Consider the following 19,868-nt stretch of genomic DNA (forward strand, 5'->3'; position numbering starts at 1 on the left):
CAAACACTAGGCGGAAAACATTTGCAAACACAATAAAACGTCCGTTTACCTTTACACAAGCACTCAGAATTATAAAATATATTCAAACCCAATTTACAGTAGGGGCAAATATTAAAAAAAACCTTCTGAACGAATTGCTATTTTATTAAAGATTTCAAAACTATAAGGCAATTCATATAATTTCGAGCGAACATTCCCGTTTGACGTTTGATGCACCTTGGTGGAACGCTGCAACGCGATTGGTTGAATGAGTTCTCATCACGTGTGCGATTGGTCGCTTTGCCTGCACACTTGGCTCGCTTTCGTGCACACCATTTTACTCGCACCAATTTTGGTGCCCATATGTCGCGTTCTGAAGAGTTATGAAGTTTCACACAATTTATAAATCAATAATTTTGATCGACATCTAAAACTAAATACTTACTTTTTTACACTTTCTTGTTACTTCCTCTTTATTTTATAACCGTGGGACACGTATATGTAAATTACACTGGCTCACGTAACCATGCATGTAATGACTAAGCAATAACTTAATTAAGTAATAGTAAGTGAGATTGTATCAGCGGGACAATTATGACACATTATGTATTGTGTTTTACGCTATTCTCGCTTCCTATGCGGCGAAAGGTAATTAATTTTAGCATGTCATCAAACTTATTAACATACATTGATTGTGACGGGGTGGCCTAGGGGTTCATGGCGTTAGCCCGGATTTCTAAAGACCGGCGTCCGTCACCGGTGGCGTCCGTCATTTTTTCTTTAATATTATGGCATCTTATTTCGATTTTTATTTTATATGTAATAGTGTGACTAAAAAACACAAATCAAAATATTTGTTAAAAATATTTTTTTCCTATAGTTGCATAAATTAATGGCTCAATAAAAATGTTAACGAAAACTATAGTTTCTTGGATTGATTTCCATAATTTAAAAACTTCTAGTTATTCCAAAATAGCTTCAAAGTTTTGCGCACCTGACTTTGCATAATGAATCGAAAATTCCCTACTAATACAAAACAAGATAATTATGAACAGTGTTTCACACATATTTTTAAATTCAATAATAATAAATAGACATCAAACATCAGGTTAGAAGACTTGCCAACGAATACATTTCCCGGATTCCTTGTAATCTGAATGATTAAAGCCGGGTCCTAACAAGGAGATAGATTCGTTTTCAACATTTTAGTTTTGATACGACGGATCCTGTCTTTTAACACCAGTGATATGGTTTAGAATTTAGATACTACCTCACTGCAGATCATCATTCTCTTGCCCTTATCCCAGTCACTTGGGGTCGGCGCAGCATGTCTTTCTCTTCCATACATATCTATCACTCGTCATTTCATCATTTACCTCACTGAAGATGATGACTATTAATTTTCCTTTCATTTTCTAAGTATGATTGAAAATAAAAATATTAATTTTATTTCCACTTTGAATTGATATGAATATTAGACATCATGTCAGTCGCGTTTGCTGAACGACAAGGCTTTCAAGATGTCTAGTGCGAGTCGTTAGCATCTAGCCATCGCTCCATCCGCTCTCTTTGCCATCATATAATATTGAACATATATTGTACAGGCTTGGAGAGTCCTACAGAATAGGCCCCCAGCTTTCTGCCCAGAAATGGCCCTCGATCAAATATGCTGTTCCCTTCGTTATAATGTTGCAAATCCAAATCGAATATCGGAGCAGTATTTGAAATTGTAATACATTTTCTAGAGTTGATACTTGTTCAATTTAAAATAGGAATTTGAGAGTGAATTCCATGGCATAATTTTTCGATTTTGGCGTAAGCTTAAAATTTTATTTGTTACGCATCAAATCCGGTTGGTATTTGTATCTTTTTAATGAGTAAAAAAAGAAAACTTAAATATAACTTGAATACTGGCATACTCTTAATATTTGCATGATTATGTTAAAAATATGTTTTGCAACATATGGTCGCTTAGATATGTTTATAGTTAGAAAAAAATGCATAAGAAGTCAGCGTAAATAAAGACGCTAAATATGTAAATAATCCAGTTGTAAAGGAAAATATTTTAATTAGAGAATCTGTTTAATTTCTATGTCCATATTCAGTTGGTATTTGACATCATTATAGTAAAAATAATTGAATAACGATGAAGAATACCTTTTCTTTTTTTAGAAATTCTTGTTTCTATTTCAATACCTTCCTGACAATCCTTATAAGGAGGCAGTTTCGCAGAAAAGAGTATGGTATTCCTTGTAAAAAATAGTGCGTCCATTGGTGTAGGGTTATTTATGTCTCTATTATCATTACATAGCTCTTTGCTTGATGTACAGAGAAAATAATCAGTGTTTTGTACTTGGAACTGACTTATTAAAAAAAGTAGGGTTTTTTTTAAAGTTTTTATTTCAATTCGTTATTAACATAATTAGAGCACACTATTCCATTTTTTTTTTCATCTAACGCTTACCTTTTTTCGGGTTCGGCGCAGAATATATTTTTTCTACATTACACTATCTCCCATCATCTCTTTGTATCTACATAAGCGTTTGTTTCTAATCATCTCTCACACAAACCATCCACCTTTCCTGTTTATAAGTATCCTTTCAAATTAATTTTAAAAACTTTTTTCATCTCGTCGACTTTAATCTGTCAATTAGGACATCACAGATTAAAAATGTGACTTTTCAGTGTTAGATAGTCTTTGACATTAGTCAACTATAATATTTCATTACAGTTCACTTTTAGTTAACTGCGATAATGTAAAAAATAGAACTTTATACAAACTTTTCATGCAATTTTTTCTGCACACGTCTTTTTTTATCTATCGCGTTATCGACCAATCAGAGACGTTTATTACAAACAATTGGTTGGCACTTGGCAGGTAATTCGATGTTGATACAACGGTAAACGACGCTATTGACATTAATTTTAACTTGAATGATGATATTTTTCGTCCATTGATGACGAAGATGATGACTCATAGAAAAAGTATTGTATACGTGGCGATATAGCAACTTTTCACTCTTCGCGTACTGAACGGCTCAGCGCTTCTTGGCCTAAACATGGTACTCGACTGAAAAGCTTTGTATTATATCACGATTGTATAAAATACTATTAAAACATTTTTCATCTCGCTACTTTCATCCCTCCGCATCACGTGAGTGAAAATGTCACTAGCTTGAATTTCTTTTCATTCATCACCTTAGCACACCTTAGGCGGTACTTTGATCAATATTTTAGCTAGGGCTAACTTCCTGCCAACTTGCACAGGATGAATTCGCCAATATTCGTGTTGACTTTCATACGTGAGGTAAATATTCCATATATTGGCTCTATTTAATCCATATATGACGAAGCTAATTTCAATATCAGCTGATATCTACTATAATTACTCCTCTCTTGATTACAAAAATTACCTATCGATTTCACATGTATGTAATGGTCTTCTTTCAAGTATGGTGGTCGTCCAGTCTACTCGTTAGTAGAAAAACGCGTTTTCCTTTTAATTATAGTTAATGTGGCGGTAGACAAATTGCTTCTTCTTATGTCATTATCACCTAATCAGGATAAAACCACTTCATCAATAAATATCGACTTAGTACTACATGACATTATATTGACAGTCTAGTAGGGTTCAGCTTGATTTATAGTGTGAACAGTCCTTTAATGATTTAGTTCTTACACGCTGTTTGGTATATTAATATTATAAGATCTACTTCTAGTTATTATACTCGTATTGCTGTCGGTAGCTATTTACAAACCGTTTTAGAAGTCAGCGATAGTTATTAAAATTAATTCATGATAAAAACGAAATACCGGTACAGTCATCGGCAATAGTTACAATCATACAAAGAGTAGTATACTTACTCTTATGAGTCTACTGTCTACTAGAAAAAAAAAAAGATTGTATCAGATATTTTCGTGGACTATTTTTTGCCGGTGATTGTACATACCATGATTTTTTAGTTTTATAGAATATGTACTCCATAGCGTAATGTCATGGAAAATGTACGTATTTTTTTTTGTTTCAGTAGGGAACCATTCATGGGCACTGTTATAATTAATGTGACGTTTATGCTATGGAGTAGTATTCTGAAACGTCAAAAACTCATATTGCAGACAAACGACATTGTAGAAATAAATAAAGCAACCAGACATTCAGTAAACTCACAATGTCAGTGTTCCTGCTAAAATTCAAAACGCATCCGCCACAGAGTAACCACACAACATAGCGAGCCTTTGTAATCTGCGTGAATAGTCCACAAACTAAACTATATTTACATTGCGTTGGCTACTTGTTGCGGTCGCCTCAAAAAAGTACCGGCCCGCCTTTGTAATGTAGGTATTCTTGCTACTGATAATTTGCTTATTATAAAATTGCAAAAACATTTAGTTAATGATCTTAAATATTAACTTGTAAATTGGTAAGAGTGGTGTACAAAAAGTACAAGAATTTCAAGATCAACAAAATGTAGATCATTCTAGACTCTATAAAGGTCTGTTGACAAGTTAATACGATGGTTTGTTGAACTTTCTTTGAATAAAAAAAACATACATATAATCACGCCTGTATCCCATAAATGGGTAGGCAGAGCACATGAACTACTTACGTTTTAGTGCAACTCTTGGAAAAAAGAGGTGGAAAGATATCCACATTGTGACATTGCAGTGACAGGTTGCCAGCCTCTCGCCTACGCCACAATTTAACCCATATCCTACAGTCGACTTCTACGACACCCACGGGAAGAAAGGGGACAGAAAAGAAATACCGAACCCTAAAAGCAATTCTTCTTGTTAGACTTATATTGACCGGGATATATGTAGATCGTGATTACCTTTTTGATTTTTGTCGAGCTCCCGATATTTCAACGATTTTTTTTTTAGATTTCAATATAAGTCTAATGTAATGTAATTGTATTTGTAGTGTATTGTTTATTTATTCGAATATTTATGGTCGCTTAACGAATACAATATTTTCAGGTTAAGTAAAATTGCTAAACATGATAAATAAAATCGAAATAAATTCGTTTTGACTATATGGAAGAAAAATTTAAAAGTATTAAAAAATGACCGTGCAAAATGATGCAAAATTACCAGTATGTTATCAACATCACCCGGTGTGAAACTGGTCTTAATACCCGCAAGTACCTATCAATCTACGGGACAAATGAAATACAAATAATAATTTCACTTGTCCGAAGTCATAAAAGTGGCTAAACACGGCGCGGTTTATCGCCGGACGGCGCTGCAGAAAGTTCCTAATTTTGATTTACGCACTATAAGATAACCTACTTTACCAACAGAAAATATGTTAGTCATCAAAAGTTGAGAATATGTGACACTTTCTTATAGTTCTGTAATTAAGGTCAGATATTTTTGTGGATTTTGTTTTATCCTCCTGGGGTTCAATGTCCTAATACTAGGACAAAATACCTACGGGATACGATGGAATTTGAATCTACGTTAAATAGAATTGAGTTGCTTTTGTTTTGATTCGTTCGATTTTCAAAAAAATCAAATTCAACCCTGTTTTATAGTACCATTGATTCAAATTTGATTGGCAAATTTTTTGTATGGTGGGTCGCTAGAGGCTATACTATAATTGTATTTGCAGGTGACTGTACAGTGTACATTATAAAATTTGGGCGAGAAGAGAAAAGTCGTAAAATTTGGATCCCATACATTTCTTACTATTTCCGCTTTTAGGTACGTAGAAATAACAATGTGTTGGTAACATTTGTCAAAAAACTTTACTATGAGCTACACTCTAAAAAATGAAGACCAACTAAGAGCAGTTTTCTCTTAGTTGACGTTAAGTTGATCACTACAATTACGATCTTATATAATTCAAATAAAGCTGATTACTAAAAACAACAAGGGAATGTATGATTGAAGTAATAACTTAGGTGTTTTGTTATTCCTAACCATTGTACACCTTGAATCAATTATGAACTTGTTAGGCATAACTATGTAACATAGGTTGATTCAATCCTTAGTTGAACTTACTAAGGTAATTTAGTTAACATAATTATTTTTCATGGAATTATTGAACAAGATCTTAATCGATTCAGTTACGTTGCAAAAGTAAGAGCAATCAAAATTACCTTATTTGATGTGTCTAAGATCTTATCAGGCTCGTATGGAATCAAGATGCTTGACTACGACTATCAAAATATTGATAGGAGCAACCAAAAATTTTTTAGAGTGTAGGTATTAATAATGTCTACTTTGATATTCGCTGACGTCAAATTATTAATTTTATAAACCTCTCTTTTGCACTAATATGCCAGTATGAGTAAGTATAGAGTGTAACTTACAGCAAGCCGAGTAAAATTACGTTAAAGTTATCAAAAACGTCCAGAAAACTACGGTTTTTACTTTTTAGTTTGAAATCGATACCTTACGATTCCTTACAGTTACAAAATAAATATGAAAGGCTTCTGAAATATTGTCAACTGAAACTACTCTTTCTTAACTTTTAGACATCACATCTATCAGAAAACTCGGCGGGGCGCGGCGTATCTCCATGCCGTGTGTCCTGAGCCTAAAGGCAGCTACACACTGCCCATTAAGCGGCGGTTAGAAATTACAGACGCAGCGATCGCCCCGGGCTTTTCTTACCGCGTACCTATATCCTGTGCACATTCACAAAGATGACTTAGGTACCTACTGACTCGATCATTCATCAGATAAGGATATTTGACTACGTAGACACGGATCGGATATTTCAGAGTCAAAAATGTAGACTATTGACGTATCTTAAAGCTCAAATCGAAAAAATTCTGTCGCAATTAAAAACTATATGTATACTCATAGTCATCATCATCATCATCATTATCCTCCTTGCGTCATCCCGGCATTTGCCACGGCTCATAGGAGCCTGGGGTCCGCTTTGACAACTAATCCCAAGATTTGGCGTAGGCAGTTTTTTTTTACGAAAGCGACAGCCATCTGACCTTCCAACCCGAAGGGTAAACTAGACCTTATTGGAATTAGTCCGGTTTCCTCACGAAGTTTTCCTTCACCGAAAAGCGACTGGCAAATATCAAATGACATTTCGCACATAAATTCCGAAAAACTCATTGGTGCGAGCCGGGGTTCGAACCCGCGACCTCCGGAACGAAAGTCGAACGTACTTACCGCCAGCGCTTGTATGTATACTCATTGTATACTTGTATATATTGATTCGAACTATTACGTGATTTCTACTAAATTGAAATAAATTTAATATTTAACTAAACGAAATAATAAAATAAGCAATCTCTCAGATGCAGATGCAGCATTTTTATTACAGAGAACGATTTCACTCTAGTTCACTTTTTCTTTACATATTTCAGTTTATCGAATCAAAAAGTTATACTTTGTGTAACTGTCTGTAGGTATAGGTACCTTGGTATTCAGCACTTTCCAAATTTTTAGTAATTCGAATGTTTAAGGTCTAATTAGAATCATACTGACCGGCATATTACATACCGTGATTGGCTGTACTTTTTTTGTCGAGCTTTCGATATGTCGTCGCAGTTACATGCGTCATAGTTACGGTTAACGGGTGTCAATTACATTATCTAGTGAAACTAACAACGAATCATTCAACTCTCTAGGTCTAATTACATTAGAAACAAGGTACCAGACGACATGACGTTTCGCGAATAGACTCCCTGTACCGTTCGCATTCCTTCATGCACTTGTAAGGTCTGAACGTTGGTCTCTTTGAAACGTCCTAGACGTTCAACAGTTATATTATTGTTGTACATGTTTGGTTAAATAATGCGAGGTGTGCGCTAGATGCAAGATTTTCACGAGCTATGGCAAGATTCGCAGAATGAGGTGCCTGTAAAATGTTATGTACCTAATGTGCTTCATAACGGACGAGAAGACCGAATAAATAAAAAACGAGAAGCCAAAAAAATGAGGAAGGCCGTCCCCTTGTTTGGGGATAAGAAGATATATGTAATACAGCAAAAATATAATCTGAATATCTAACTTTCCTGTGAGCTTCAGACGTATTTTACTACATGCTGGGAAATGTAATTAATTTAATTAATACTTACTAGATGATTTAACGGTGTTTTTTGTGCTATCAATCAAAAAGTTACCGAAGAAAGCCGGAGGAGACTTTAATTTTCAGACTTCCTATAACAAATGTTCATACATGCAAATCTAAGCGCATCATTACCCCTCCATCAAAACGATCACTTTCAAAATGACTAATTCCGCGCACGATTACGTGCCCGATGCATGATATGTAACACGTAACAATACTTAGATTAACAATTACTAAAGAAAGTCTAAGCGTTTTTTTCACTTTCGCCGGGAGATACAGGAAATCCGTGAGATCGCGTTCAGACATCAATCATTTGTAGCCAATTTCGTCAAACGTCCGTCCATGTCGGAGATAATCGACTTGCATAGCTTTGAACTGATATGAGGAGGAAATGTATTAATGATTGTTTTGATTGGTGCACTGACTGACTAAACAGGCACATTAAAAAACGTTTATACATAGCATATGGAAACTACAGATAGATAGTACAGTTTTATTTGCGTCAGGTAATGTTTCTAATAATAATTATGAGGAGTGTCAACCATCTGGTCCCGACCGATGACGTCAATGAAGTTAGAAATTTGATTATTTGGAATAAAATAAGAATTCTAACTAATCCAAAAATACTATGTCATTCGAAAAGGTATTATACAGGGTGACTCGAAAATCGAAAACGAGATACTCTTATCTATCTGTACGCGATTTTACTAATTTTTGTAAGAAAGTTATACTATACGAACAATCCCAAATTAGCAAAAGGAAAATCAGCTCTCATTATAATTTAGTCGGAATAATATGTTAGAAGCGTGAAGTTCCTTGTAAATCGACCTTTCTTTATTCTTTTCTTTCGAGATAAGGTAGGTACAAAATTAAGACCCAGCCCAAACGAAACAAAAGGCCATTATTATAATTATTTCGCACTAGCGACCCCAACATGGCCACAAGCCATGTCTCACTTAATTTCCGTCAACTCTTAAATTAACAATTCTTCCCATCATTGTTTTCCTTCAAATATTTCACCTCATTCGTGTAATAGATAGCAGAAAACTTTACACAAACAATAACAATAAAATTGTTGGAAAAGTTCTTAAAACTATCGTCACAGGAGTTATTTTTGATAAGTTCAGTTTCTAAGTAGTTTTTATAACATCTTAATCCATTTGGGTTCATGCACCGATTCTTGCTTGATGTCCTCATGCACTGCTTACTTGATAATTAAAATTGCATTAGGTTATCAAGATTGTGTTGAACCATAGTTTTATATGCTAATATGGATAATTTACTAAGAATATCACTAAACATTTGTGTAAAAAATACCCATCGGCACGTAGGTACTAGTTGCTGTACCATAGAGGAAAAGTAAGGGAAGAGTTGTAACTCCATACATCAGTAAATGCGAGTTATTTGTATAGGCATAGTAAAGTGACATCTAGCAACAATCACGAGTCAATCACGCGACAACTAGCTTAAATTATCAGTACCACTTCACTTATTCGCCATTCTTCTTTACCGTTTTTACAGTACATGAGCTTTCAAAATAACTCCGGATTTTATAGCGATGATGGAGGAATGCGACAAATCAAGTCAAGTCAGTGTCAGATAACGTATGATTTCACTAGAAAATCTTCGGGTTGATCTTTGAAATCTTTGGATCGTAAATATTAAGGCGCTTTACGAAAATTAGGTAAATAGGTGTACGCATTACGCAATGGTCAAGCGATTATTTGATATACTTAAGTACTAAAAGAAAAGCGACCAAGTCCACCTTTCAGGCCACAGTTCGCGTCTGTCGGGTCTTAAACGTTTTTACCGCTGGACCACCCACCGAACACAAAAACAACATAAAACCGCCTTCAAAAATAAAGGCGGTTTTATTTTTTGTTAAAAAGTTTATTTATTTGTTGATTTTTAGTGGTTCCTAGTGATATTATATGTATCAGTCCGAATACATGTACAGTAGTGAAAGAATTATCCTTTAACTCCTAACCATTGAGGAGTTGACCTTCCATCATCAGCTCAGTTGATTTTTAGTGGTTCCTAGTGATATTATATGTATCAGTCCGAATACATGTACAGTAGTGAAAGAATTATCCTTAAACTCCTAACCATTGAGGAGTTGACCTTCCATCATCAGCTCAGCCACATAAAATTATTACCATCAGACGTAAATACTGGTGTACCTTTGCAAAATAGACTAAAAACATTACATGTGCCTATAACATTTAAAGAGTTCCCTCGATTTCTCCAGGATCCCATCATCAGACCCTGACTTGTTGCCAATGGGACCATCTCGGGATTATACCGGTTCGATCAAAAAAAAAATTTTGAAAATCGGTCCACGATTCTCGGAGATATCGAGTAACATACATACAAAAAAAAAAAAAAAAATAATAATAAAAAAAAAAAACATTCAGTCGAATTGAGAACCTCCTCCTTTTTTGAAGTCGGTTAAAAACAAGAATATACGTAAATATTAATTTTATTTCTATAGTTGATCGATATTCGTAATAGCTAGGTCAGTGTGGTATTCATCTTGTAAACATCAACAGTTATGCCATCGGAATGTAATGATTGCTTCCGTTTTTACGTCCACGACGGGCAGATTAAGTCATTAAGCGATTTATCGACCATCGATACCGTTTGACGATATCTTGTAAAGGGTTCAGCCTAGAAGCGATAATCGTGACGCAATGTGATGATCGAAAAGTCTGGATCTGTCGCTCTACTCGCGCTTCTACTGAAGAGCGATAGAGAGAGAGAGAGATAGATGCGATACGTTTGCGAAGCGTAAGCGTTTGTCACGGACTGGGTACCCAGGTTGCTCCATATTATATAATTTATGCTCTTATATTAACACCATACACTTATCCGGAGTGTTTATTTAGTCACTGCAATAATATCACGAGGTAAATATAAGTATACTGAGCAACTATTACGATGCGACCAATCATGAAATCGTTGTATCATTTTTGCCGTAATACATCGACATTTTCTTATGTTTTTCCTCTAAAAAAATATGTAGTATTTCAGAAAGAGACAAAAAGTATCTCCATCCCTTAATATCGCTCGCAGACGTTTTTTGCGTGAGACGGACAAAAACAAATTTGTTATGTATGGAGTTAACGTTTTTCGATAAAAAACAAATTTTTGGGTTAATTTCATATAAGTTGTTCTGAAACTTTATACCTACTCCAACATTATAGCTAGACGTTAAGTGTTAAAACACTCATGTTAGGAAAATCAAGGCAAATTTCTAACCACAGACTCATTGTCTTGAAATTACCCTCGTAAAATGCGTTGTATCTAAACCGAATATAATATTGCAGAACATGGTCATATTGAATAATTTCATCTTTTATGAGACTTTTACTATTTATTAGGAACATGACACCGATTTTGACTGAGAATTTGATTATGGGCTTTTTTTTTTTTTTGAGATTTCTCAAAAACCTATCTATCGTTTAGTGTAGGTAGACTATTTTTGTAACGTGGGTATTTTTTACGCGATTCATACTCAGAATCGCGAGGTCTTTCGATCCTGATAGGAGAAAAAAAATGTCCCCAGATTTCCTACATAGGTACAGAATATTATACAGAATGGTAACGGAATGGGAAATGGGAAAAACCTTGGGACACTTTTTTCCTCCCATCAGGATCTCGCGAGGAGCTCGCGATTCTGAGTCGAATCCACATAAAAATTTCCAAATCCAAAAAAGTGGGGTGGACTTGGAAAAAAAAATGGCCCAGATACTAACAAGAAGAGTTTTGAATGATTCACGGTTATTTTCATTAGACTTATATTGACCGGGATATAGACCGTGATTACCTTTTTGATTTTTGTCGAGCTCCCGATATTTCGACGCAGTTGCATGCATCATGATCACGGAAAAACGGTTTCCCGTGACTGGTCAATATAAGTACTAACAAGAATATATTTAGATAAGTATCCAATCCTCTTCGATAAGACATTTGTCACTCTCACACTGACATGCTTGCCAAAGCGTGACGGATACTTTATCCACATAGATAAGTGATACCATTGGAAGCATAATACGCCGGCTAGATTAGTTGAAATCACCTGCCATTCGAAATTGTCGCAGATATAGCTAAACCCATTAGCGAACATACGGAGAGACAATCTAACCCTTCCAATTTCCTCGTTATCAATTAAAACACTGATTGTTGATTCGTAACATTGAGCAGCTGTCAAAACAACATTAGAAAGTGACGTGAATTAAAGTGACGTGCACCAAAGTGACGTTTAGGAAAGTGACGTATAGGAAGGTGATGTCATGATGGATAACTCTGACCATTAATCGATTGTAATAAATCGTTTTAGTATCGATTATTATTCGATCCACATTTGCGGTTCCGGTTTTATGATTGTAATAAAGAAATTACATGTATGTACCTATGTGAGATTTATTTTTAAATATCCGGTGCTAACTTTTTAATGCTTTAACTTTTAGCGACCGAATGGGCACCACAAATTACCAGAGGCCGAGGTAGGCCAAAAATGAGATGGCGGAAAATCCATTCTGCTATAAGGTTGATTATCTTTCCGATCATATTATATTTTTTATATATTCAACCATAAAGCAGAATGGATTTATCCAGGTTTGAAGTTAAGCGACACAATTACCCGAGGCCGAGGTAGGCCAAAAATGAGATGGCGGAAAGACCTGGACTCATTTTGTAGCGATTGGCGGGAGCATGCAAAGAGCCGTGACGAGTGGCGAAAAACAGGGGAGGCCTTTGCCCAGCAGTGGGAAACAATATAGGCTATACAAAAAACAACTTTTTACTATTCTAAGGGCTGGTTGCATCAAGCCCTCTGTCACCGTTAAAGCGTTCGTTAAATTTTATTGTATGGGAAGATCCACAGACGTCTGCTGCGTGACGATAATGTGTCTGCCAAATGTGGTTGATTTAAGTGGCCCTAAGATCACTATAGATAGATACAGTGTAAAGCAAATACGGGCGAATCTCTTAACAGTGGTGAGTATACGACATATGAAATGTAATTAAATAAATCTTATACTTTTAAACGAGCAATTCTTGTACATTTATTTATTTATATATAATATATACCGACGATCTCGGAAACCGCTCTAACGATTTCGCTGAAATTTGTTATGTGGGGGTTTTCGGGGGTGAAAAATTGATCTAGCGTAGCCTTAGATCCCGGAAAACGCGAATTTTCGAGTTTTCATGAGTTTTTCTTTCGCGTTATTAAACGTAAAATGCGCATCGGTCCCGCTTAGCTCAATCGTACGAGGTCGGTCTAATGTTCGCAGACAAATCGCAGGTGTCAGGGTTTCGAATCCCGGACAGAAATTAAGCTTTTTTTTGTTTTTGTATTTATAAGGAGTTTTTTTTTATCTAAAGACGTGAGATAATAAAAGTCCGCCCAGATATTGTGTCTTAAATTTAAATAATATTTAATGTTTAATGAAAATACATTTTCGTTAAACGCTCTTTGATAGTTACTTCCAAAGCTCATACCGCCTGTGTAATCTTATTAACTGTCATTGCAACCATTTTGTACCTGAGCACATTGCCAAAAAATACAGGGTTTAAAATTTATGGTATGGTATGGTATTATAACATAAAATTATTACTTACTTACTTTTAATTGAGTGTTGTGACACTTATGAATTAATTACATATACGTCTGGTTTAATTTACCGCCCGTATAAGGTTTACACACGAACAAGGAATAGGTACCTACTACCTTCATAGGCAAAAGGAAAACTTATCTTTGATTTTCCCTGTAAATGGAGCTTTAAGCGCAAAGACGTAAGTTATGTTGAACTGCCTGGACAACTGAAATCTAGGCAAAGTCTGAGAATGCTCTCTCAGAAACGTGCTAATGTTCATACTTAGATTTTTCCCAACGTGAATGCGTATGAAAATAAATGAAACTGATTGCTTTCTCACGCCCCATTCCCATCTGCTTACCGAATTGGGCCGCGGCTAATAGGCCATTGTTGATGCTAATCTGTTTGTTGCAGATCGAGCTGATTGAGAAGCGTGTGCACAGGTGCCTAATTACGGAAATAAATCGGTAAGTTACTCATGATTTTTACTTGAAGGTTATTAATCTTGGACTATGTAGGTTCCACTTGTTTTCTGGGTGGCTAGCCGAATGGCACAATCGCTCACGAAACGCTCACGAAACGAAGCGCTAGTAGATATCTATCTCTATCGCGCTTGCGTATAGGCGCGACAGAGCCAGCGGCGTATCGCTTTCGTTTGGCGTCGGAGAAATGCCATTCTGCTACGGGGCCTGGCCAGAAGGAATGTTACTGAACCTATGTGAATCCAAATTTAACGGAGACGGCAATGGCCGGTTGATTGTTCGGTGCTGTCACTTTTACTTCTAAATGATAGGTCGAACAGTGAAAAAGTGGATGTGCCTAGGTACTAGGTACATCCAAAGACATATGTAACTCCGTATAGACGGATAAGGTCTAAGAAAAAAACGTACCTCAAAGCCATAGAGAAAAAGGTACGGTGGCCTAGATGGCGTTACACCTTTGGAGATCGCTCGGCTAGATGGCGATAATATTAATATTTGACATTTTAACACATATCAAGCTAACAATATGGGCCAAATTGTCAAAACTGAGGTTCAAAAGTTTTAAGCTTGTGTCGAGAGACGGCAGTCTATGCACTGTGATTACACATTTTACTTTGACAGTAACTCTCTATAATACTCGATCCTCTTTGGTATATCATTGTAGTTGACTGTTCGTTCAGATTAGTCAAAGTACTTAATCGGTGTTGATGGTGTGGCATTGTAATAATTATGGGCAAGAGTTTAAGGGCCACCTGCACCAACGAAAATGGAGTGTTAACCCTAGGTAAGGGTTAACCCACCATTTCATATGGAATTTGACAGTTGACAGCCCACTAACCCTGAGTTAATTGGTTCGTGCAAGTGGGCCTTAAGAGACCCAATAACGTTTTGCCAGAACCAAAATTATTTATTGAGTACTCATCGATATTCGATTTCATAGTTTTAGAGATTTTGACTTTGGTCTTAAAGCTATACCTATATTATTATGGGTATTAGCTTTGGCCGTCTAGTAGTCTTACCCTTAAGGCACTATCAGCTCAGTCAGCAGTGTATAGTCAGTGGGCCCCTTTAGCGTAATTAGTTGTCCGCTCAGATTAGTCAAAGTCAAGTAATCGGCGTTGATCGTCTAGCCCAGTTACTCAGCGGCGGGCGCCTGGCTTCCACAATTTGCTTATCTCGCCCGATAACATCTTAGAAACGTATGAAACAATGTAATTAAGAAATTCTACAGATGCTTTGAACTTTTACGGTGGTTGAGAAAAGTGTTTGCGAGAAGATAAAAATGTACTGGAGATTAATTTTTTAACATTTATATTATTTTTTTTTTTTTGAAACTGAAACATAAACTTGAAACTGAAAATAAAAGACTTACTTCATTGAGTCTACACTGAGGAAATATGCATTGCGAATTTAACAAGTTCGACGTTTTGCGGGTATATCCGTTTGAAACAAATGTATTTTAGTAAACGGAATAAATCACAATATTGATGATACAAGTCGAATTTGTTCAAACCACAAGGTCAAACTTCTTAAAAGATATTTGATTGAATCAGCCAAACATATGTTTAAAACAATATCTGTCATGTTGCTTTTATAAAATCGACTTGTTGATTCAAATAAATATATTGTTGATTCAAATGACGAGTTACTTGTAGAATGTACTAGTTACACTTAACAAAATCTAACTTGTTGTTTAAACCAACGTAGGCGCTATTTTAACCAAAAAACTTGTTGAATGAACATGAAAATTGGCTGTTTTTTTCTCTCAGTGCATTAAAGGCCACTTGCACCAACGAAAATGGAGGGTTAACCCACCATTTTACATGGAACTAGCTTTTGCCCGCGGCTTCGCTCGCGTTAGAAAGAGACAAAATATAGCCTATGTCACTTTCCATCCCTTCAACTATCTTCGCTTAAAAAAATCACGTTAATTCGTCGCTCCGTTTTGCCGTGAAAGACGGACAAACAAACAGACTCCAAAAATAATTGATTTGTTTATAATTTGGATGTTTAGATTATTGCAATACGATAAGAAATCTGAATTCAAAGGTTTATTATTTTTTGCTTTTTAGTTTCTCCTTGTTTTGTAACGCGCTTATTTTTGAAGGCGGTTTTACCTTTTTTGTTAAAAAGTTTATTTATTTGTTGATTTTTAGTGGTTCCTATTGTTATTATATGTATCAGTCCGAAATATGCACACTAGTGAAAGAATTATGTTTTTAACTCCTAACCATTGAGGAGTTGACCTTCCATCATCAGCTCAGCTACGAATAAAATTATTACCATCAGGCGTAAATACTGGTGTACCTTTAAAAAAAATAAAATACAGGTCAACAAAAACATTACATGTGCCTATAACATTTGAAGAGTTCCCTCGATTTCTCCAGGATGACCCATCATCAGACCCCGACTTGGTGCCAATGGGACCATCTCGGGGTTATAGCCGTACGATCAAAAAAAAAAATTTGAAAATCGGTCCACAATTCTTGGAGATATCGAGTAACATACATACAAAAAAATAAAAATAAAAACATTCAGTCGAATTGAGAACCTCCTCCTTTTTTGAAGTCGGTTAAAAATATTATAAAAAAATATTTGTCCTTATTATAGTCACTAGCATTTTGCCCACGGCTTCGCTCGCGCTAGAAAGAGACAAAAAGTAGCCTATGTCACTCTCCATTCCTTCAATAATTTTCACTTAAAAAATCACATCAGTGGGCCGATTTTTGAGTCTCACGGCGTTCGAATTCAGAAAATTGTCACTGAAAATAATAGGCAATTCACCGTTTTCAACCGGTATTTTAGTGAAAGTGAGACTCAAAAATCGGCCCCCAGTTCGTCGCTTCGTTTTGTCGTGAAAGACGGACAAACAAACAGACACACACACTTTCCCATCTATACTATTAGTATGGATATTGGTAGAAGTAAAGTTGCATTTACGAGTGACTGGTGCAACTGAGGTGCATTTCTAATCGGAAGGATTAACGCTTCCGCTGAGGATGATATTTATTTTATCACATTTTATATTCAGGGCTGGCACTCGGGAAAGTACCTATAATTTTAGTGTCTCTTGTAAACTAAATATTTTTTTTACACGACGTCTAATGTCTATGTATCACAATACTTAGACAAAGGCGAAATACTTTAGTATTTTTTTTTTTCAAAGTTATTAGTAACTTTAAAACTTAACTTGTTTAAAACGCATGGTTGGTTGTAAAGAATTGAAGGCATTCAGTAGGTCGGATTTTTTCACATTTTAGCATCTTATCATTTTTATTATCAGACGGGCGCATTTGGTAAAATGCTGCCTTTTTCAAACAAGGTTCTAAAAAAATCGTAAAAAAATATTCGAAAACTGGAAATGTACCTAAAGTAAATCTTAAGCTATCACGCAAAAGGTTAACATTCAGAAAAAGACCCAAATGAGGTGTTAAAGTGATACCGAAAAGGGTTGGATATTGGATATAAATACTTTCTAAGGTTCAGAGTGAGACCCTGTTACTATCTAAGGTTCAGAGTAACCGATTCATCTCGTATGAAGCTGATTGCAGGCATTAGGCCGCATGGTCATGACGCATGACGCAAGATATTACACTGACTGCTCGCCATCACTCAGCATTAGGCGGACTTGCTGTTTTCTGAAAATATCTTCTTCAACAAAGGATGGTCATTGATGAGTCCCTATTCTTATAATAGGGTAAAACTAAAAAATCTAACTTTTTACTGTTTTAGTAATTTTAGGGTCCTTTATACTGTCCAAGAACTCGCATGCGAGTGACATTACATTGCGGCATTTATTGGTGTGCTGAATTGTAGTAGCCTTAATAGTCCGCACAAATAAAATCACAATTGTCGCATCGTGTAACAGGTCCTTATCTTATAAAATGCATGGCTGCAAACATTTGAAGGCAGTCAGTGAACAAATTTTTTTGCAGTAATTTTTTTAAACGGTTTAAGTACGAGTAACCCTGTCACTATCTAAGGTCCAGAGTAACCGATTCATCTCGTATGAAGCTAATTGCAGGCATTAGGCCGCATGGTCATGACGCATGACGCAAGATATTACACTGACTGCTCGCCATCACTCAGCATTAGATGGACTTGCTGGTTTTTTGCTTATATGAAGTACGATATATCAGAGAAAAAATTTTAATACCCTTTTATTTTGTTGTTTGTCTGATTTATTTAGAATTGATAACAATGATAACACAATAATATGTTGTTTTTTAATATTTATTTTTTAGTTTATTTATTTATTTATTTATTTAATCTTTATTGCACAAAAGAAAATATTGCACACAAAGGCGGACTTAATGATTTAAGGCATTTTTTATATGTATTTTTTATTTTCATCTATTTTTTGTGTTAATAATTTATGTCACTTAATTTTATATTTAATAGACAACAGAATCGCAATCAATATGCAATGGCTATTGATTAAATTAATCGATCTCACAATAATATATACGAAATTAAAATATTCAATGGAATGGTGGTCAAAGAAATTTCGTCATGGAGAGACATACACATCTTATTAGAAGATCTGGAAAAGTACCTACTTGACAAGATGCGGGACGTGGGTGACGTCATTTCCAAACTCAAATGGAATTGGGCGGGGCATGTTGCCAGGCAGAGTGATGGCAGGTGGGCCAAAATGTTGACCGATTGGTGGCCGCTATCGGATATAAGAAGCGCCTGGCATCCGTTGGCCGTTGGGTGGACGACATTCGAAAAACTGCGGGGCACTTCTGGATGAGATTGGCCCAGGACCGGGATAAGTGGCGTACACGAAGGGAGGCCTATGCTCAGCAGTGGGCGATTAATGGCTGAAATGATAATACGCAAGAGCGATGGAAATAGATAGCTACGAAAGATATATTATCTTGAAATTTTGTTTGTGCATTCAGCTACGCACACTGGACGGTTTTTGGAGATAAACTCGCGCGTTCTGTTTGACGCGTGGCCAAAATCCAGCTCGCCCAGGCGGCCCAGGCTCGCGGCGGTCCGTACGCAGATTTAGATATCGCGGCAACACACGGTCATGTAACTATATTTATTTGTAAATAAAATGAAGAAACCTTCAACCGCGCGTCGCTGCGCGTTGATCGTCGCTGGGCGTCATCCATATATTACGCGTCATACTAAATTGATCTGTTAAAGGGATTGACATAGCCTGAAATTTGGTGTGACGTAATATGTGGATGATGCCTTGTTTCATGTAAGATATAATAAAAGCCTACTAAAGAGGCGGTTTTATACTTTATTGCAATTAATAGGACACGCATTATTCTCGCACTTACATACTTGTGAGTTAGAACGTAACGAATGTTTTATACGTGCTGTTAAACTAAAAAAGTACATGGAGTAGTCATCAACATCATCACCTTCCTGGACTTGTTTATAGATTTAGATATGGTGCATAAAAGCCCAATCGTGACTGAGCCTAGTTTTCGTGGCAACTACATTTTCCAAAAATTTGACCAAACCTCGATTTTTCACAAAAGCGACTGCTAATATAATATTACGTATTCCAGCCTAGAGCAGAAAGTAGGCCATAATATTATTAAGATTACCCTGGCTTTTCACACATTCTTTTACACACAGTCGAGATCCAACTGGTACGCATACCTACTTAATTATTTATTATTATTAAATTAAAACGGGACTTAATCGCGTAAAACTTACGTTTTATATTTAACCCGACGTTTCGGACATGACATTACGTCCGTGGTCACAGGTAGACTGGCTGGGAGTTGTATCAACATC

The 19,868-nt window shown here is 35.9% G+C and overlaps 1 protein-coding gene across 2 annotated transcripts in view; it reads left to right on the forward strand.

Moving 5' to 3' along the window:
• LOC125233303 overlaps positions 1–19,868 on the forward strand; it is a 214,584-nt gene that overhangs the window by 56,716 nt on the left and 138,000 nt on the right. For both annotated transcript variants that reach the window (XM_048139264.1, XM_048139265.1), the window contains exon 3: positions 14,035–14,087. The gene's annotated coding sequence lies outside the window, so the exon portion shown is untranslated. The remainder of the gene's footprint in view (positions 1–14,034; positions 14,088–19,868) is intronic.

This window comes from Leguminivora glycinivorella, chromosome 14 (assembly GCF_023078275.1).
Source record: "Leguminivora glycinivorella isolate SPB_JAAS2020 chromosome 14, LegGlyc_1.1, whole genome shotgun sequence".
In the NCBI taxonomy this organism is placed as follows: domain Eukaryota; kingdom Metazoa; phylum Arthropoda; class Insecta; order Lepidoptera; family Tortricidae; genus Leguminivora; species Leguminivora glycinivorella.